We start from the raw sequence: 5,061 nt of genomic DNA on the forward strand, positions 1-5,061 counted from the left end.
GTAGATTACTGCTGTTCATAGGAAATAAATATCTTAGTGCTTTTCCAAGTATGGGAAGATTTAAGAAACTGGGTTCACAACATGTATCTACTGAAAATACCCATCTGAGAGCTAGTTCTGCCAGTTTTCCTAGAGTACAAGGTGTATTGTAGGTCAGCAACTACAATAGCTAACTACTTGATTCTTATAAATTGGATGGTGGGCAAGCTTTTATTTTATAATCCCTTCCATTTTGGTCTCAATTTTAACCAAGATTTGGGAAATACTTTGTGACCAATTTGTCCTGGGCACTAGGAATGTTCATTACTAAGTTGGTGAGGATTTTGTTGATACACCACACCATATGCAATTAGTGAATTACACCCTTTGAACAGTAGCCAAAGGCTTTCCTGGTAGCTCAGCTGGTAAAGAATTTGCCTGCAATGTGGCAGACCTGGGTTTGATCCCTGGGTTGGGAAGGTCCCCTGGGGAAGAGAAAGGTGACTCACTCCAGTTTTCTAGCATAGGGAATTCCATAGGCTGTATAGTCCATGGGGTTGCAAAAAGTCAAATGTGACTGAGTGACTTTCACTTTCACTAACAGTAGCCAAAAACCTCTGGACTGCCTATCTTATTGTCTATTATGGCTCCCTCTTGATCCTTCCTCTCATATCTTGAGTTACACTGTTCCAATCATTTCATCTTATAAAACTACATATTTGGCCCATCGTTTCAAGTCAGTTCAGTTCAATTGCGTCCAGCTATTTTTGACCCCATGGATTGCAGCATGCCAGGCTTCCCTGTCCATCATCAACTTCTGGAGCTTGCTCAAACTCATGTCCATCAAGTTGTTGATGCCATCCAACCATCTAATCCTCTGTCATCCCCTTCTCCTGCCTTCAATCTTTCCCAGCATCAGGGTCTTTTTCAGTGAGTCAGTTCTTCACATCAGGTGGTCAAAGTATTGGAGTTTCAGCTTCATCATCAGTCCTCCCAATGAATATTCAGGACTGATTTCCTTTAGGATAGACTGGTTTGTTCTCCTTGCAGTCCAGGGGACTCTCAACAGTCTTCTCCAACACCACAGTTCAAAAGCATCAATTCTTTGGTGCTCAGCTTTCTTTATAGTCCAATTCTCATATCCATACATGACTACTGGAAAAAACCATAGCTTTGACTAGATGTACATATATTGAAAAAGTAATGTCTCTGCTTTTTAATATGCTGTCTAAGCTGGTCATAGCTTTTCTTCCAATGAGCAAACTTCTTTTGATTTCATGTTTTAAGTCAGCATTTGCAGTGATTTTTGAGCCCTAAAAAGTAAAGTCTGTCACTGTTTCCATTGTTTTCCCATCTATTTGCCATGAAGTGATGAGACCGGATGCCATGATCCTAGTTTTCTGAATGTTGAATTTTAAGCCAAATTTTTCACTCTCCTCTTTCACTTTCATCAAGAGGCTCTTTAGTTCTTCTTCACTTTCTGTCATAAGGGTGCTGTCATCTGTGTATCTGAGGTTATTGACATTTCTCCTGGCAATCTTGATTCCAGCTTGTGCTTCATCCAGTCTGGCATTTCACATGATGTACTCTGCATACAAGTTAAATAAGCAAGATGACAATATACAGCTTTGACATACTGTCTTCCCAATTTGGATACAGTCTTTTATTCCATGTATAGTTCTAACTGTTGTTTCTTGACCTGCATGTATACTTCTCAGGAGGCAGGTGGTCTGGTATTCCCATCTCTAGAAGAATTTTCCACAGTTAGTTGTGGTCCACACAGTCAAAGGTTCTGGTATAGTCAATAAAGCAGAAGAAGATGTTTTTCTGGAACGCTCTTGCTTTTTCTCTGATTCAACAGATGTTGGCAATTTGATCTCTGGTTCCTCTACCTTTTCTAAAACCAGTTTGAACATCTGAAAGTTTATTGTTCACCTGTTGAAGCCTGGCTTGGAGAATTTTGAGCATTACTTTGCTCAAGTAGTGTGTGAGATGAGTGCAATTGTGTGGTAGTCTGAACATTCTTTAGCATTGCCTTTTTTGGTATTGGAATGAAAACTGACCTTTTCCAGTCCTGTGGCCACTGCTGAGTTTTGCAACTTTGCTGGCATATTGAATGCAGCACTTTCACAGCATCATCTTTCAGGATTTGAAATAGCTCAACTGGGATTCCATAACCTCCACGAGTTTTGTTCATAGTGAGGCTTCCTAAGGCCCACTTGAATTCACATTCCAGGAAGTCTGGTTCTAGGTGAGTGATCACACCATCGTGGTTATCTGAGTCATGAAGATTTTTTGTGTAGTTCTTCTATGTATTCTTGCCACCTCTTCCTAATAGCTTCTGCTTCTGTTAGATCCATACCATTTCTGTCCTTTATTGTGCCCATCTTTGCATGAAATATTCCCTTGGTATCTCTAATTTTCTTGAAGAGATCTCAAGCCTTTCCCGTTTTATTGTTTTCCTGTATTTCTTTGCATTGATCAAGTCACCTAATCATCATTATTTTTATTGGAGGCTTGGTCACACATTTGATAATGTAAGAAATAATAATCTTGTAAACATAGGCAGAATACAAGTAGTATGTGCTTAGTCACTCAGTCATGTCTGACTCTTTACGACTACATGGACTGTAGCCCACCAGGCTCCTCTGTCCATGAAACTTTTCAGGGAAGAATACTGGAGTGGTTGCCATTTTCTTCTCCAGAGAAACATCCTGACCCAGGGATTGAACTCACGTCTCCTGTGTCTCCTGCATTGCAGGCAGATTCTTTACCTGCTGAGCCATCAGGAAAGCCCACACAGCTAAGTACTTAAATGCTTCCATTAGGTGCAGCCAGTCTAGTATTTCCCTACATCATTTTACTCAGTCTGTCCTGCACCAACTACTATCTTTAAGGGAAATGATATATTGACATTTTACATAAAGTTCATCAGAGATGTATGCATGTACAAGGTGAATGGTGGGTGGGTCATGGTGACCTCTTACAGACTGAGAAAGAAACATTATCTTTTAAGGAGTTACATGGCTATTTCCAGAAAGGGAAAAAAAAATGATTGTTATGATTGAACAGGTCTTTCTGACATCGTGGTGGGTGGGGGGAGCTGGTTAATGCTTAATGCAGATATACAGTGTACATTAGAGGGGATAGATGAAGCTCAGATGGGCAGAGAAAAGTGTTGCTTTTTTTTATCTTGCCTTACAGTATGAATTTAATTTCATCAGATTATAAAGATCTACTATAACAACTTTATGTCAATAAATTAAATGCACGTGTCCATTGCTGCTCAGTTTGTAAGAGGGAAAGGTGTAAAACAACATTAGATGTTCCATTTCATAGCTCATGCTCTTAATCTTTATACTAATTGCTGCTAAATTCATTGCTTTCTTTTAATTGTTTTTAGTAAGCTTTGTAATTTACAGAATTACCAATGTTAGGAAACTTAGATACTGCCTTTTCCAACTCTTTATTTTATTTATATATAAACACAACTTTAATTGTTTGAATTATCTTTAAATAATAAAGTTATTAGGAAATCATACAAATATCATAGCATTTTATCATCGTTCCATGTTTAGATCTTTCTGCCAAAATGAAAAAGATATTGTTAAAAAAATGCAACTGAGTACATTTAAAAAATCTAATTGATTTTATTGTATTGGTGTTTTTCTTTCTGGCTTCACTTTGAATAATAGGCTCCAGTTTCATCCATCTCATTAGAACTGATTCAAATGTATTCTTTTTAATGGCTGAGTAATACTTCATTGTGTATATGTACCACAGCTTTCTTATCCATTCATCTGCTGATGGACATCTAGGTTGCTTACACATCCTAGCTATTATAAACAGTGCTGCGATGTACATTGGGGTACACGTGTCTCTTTCAATTCTGGTCTCCTCGGTGTATATGCCCAGCAGTGGGATTGCTGGGTCATATGGCAGTTCTATTTCCAATACCGTATACTAACACATATACATGGAATTTAGAAAGATGGTAACGACAACCCTGTATGTGAGACAGCAAAAGAGACACAGATGTATAGAACAGTCTTTTGGACTCTGTGGGAGAGGTGGGGGGATGATTTGGAAGAATGGTATTAAAACATGTATAATATCATATGAGAAATGAATCGCCAGTTCAGGTTCAATGCAGGATACAGGAAGCTTGGGGCTGGTGCACTGGGATGACCCAGAGGGATGGTATGGGGAGGGAGGTGAGAGGGGGGTTCAGGATGGGGAACACGTGTACACCCGTGGCAGATGCATGCTGATGTATGGCAAAACCAATACAATATTGTAAAGTAAAAAAATATTTAAAAAATCAATAAATAAAAATAAGATGCACTTTAAAAAAAATCTAATTGATTTTATTGAATGATTCATGAATTGGACAGTTTTCCATGTAGCAAGCAGAGGGGGAATCCAAAGGGCTACAGAAAAGGAAAGGCATTTATAGGCAGGACAAAGAAGAAAAAGCAAAATAGGTTATTTCAAGTTTAGATAACCTATTTGTGGGGAATGGAAGGGATCTGTTTGGCAGATAATCTCATCTTTGGGAGGTGAAAAAGGTCCATATGACAGATTGCTTTATTAGTACTGACCAGAAAATTCCAGACTGACAGATTAAGTCTACATTTCTGGGAAAGATTTAAGTTTTAATTAGGTTAAGTATCAAGCCCTTCCTTTTGACAACATAAAGTCAGCGGGATATACAGAGAAGCAAAGAGAACTTCCCAAGTGACTCAATGGTAAAGAATTTGCCTATCAGTGCATGAGATATAGGTTCAGTCCCTAATCTGGGAAGATCCCCCGGAGAAGGAAATGGCAACCCACTCCAGCATTCTTGCCTGGGAAATACCGTGGGCAGAAGAGACGGGTGGGCTGTAGTCCAGGGGGTCCAAAGAGCTGGACATATCATAGCAATTGAACAACATGAGAGCAGAAGGTGCAGAATATATTTGTCTTGTACTAGAAATAAGCAGTTTATCTGAGCAGTGTATCATTAATGTTTAACTTGTCAATTAGAAGAAGACACTGAAGATTACTGACTCATTGGAAAAGAGTGAAGGCAGGAGAAGAAGG

The sequence above is a fragment of the Bos javanicus genome, chromosome 20 (genome assembly GCF_032452875.1).
Source record: "Bos javanicus breed banteng chromosome 20, ARS-OSU_banteng_1.0, whole genome shotgun sequence".
Lineage (NCBI taxonomy): Eukaryota > Metazoa > Chordata > Mammalia > Artiodactyla > Bovidae > Bos > Bos javanicus.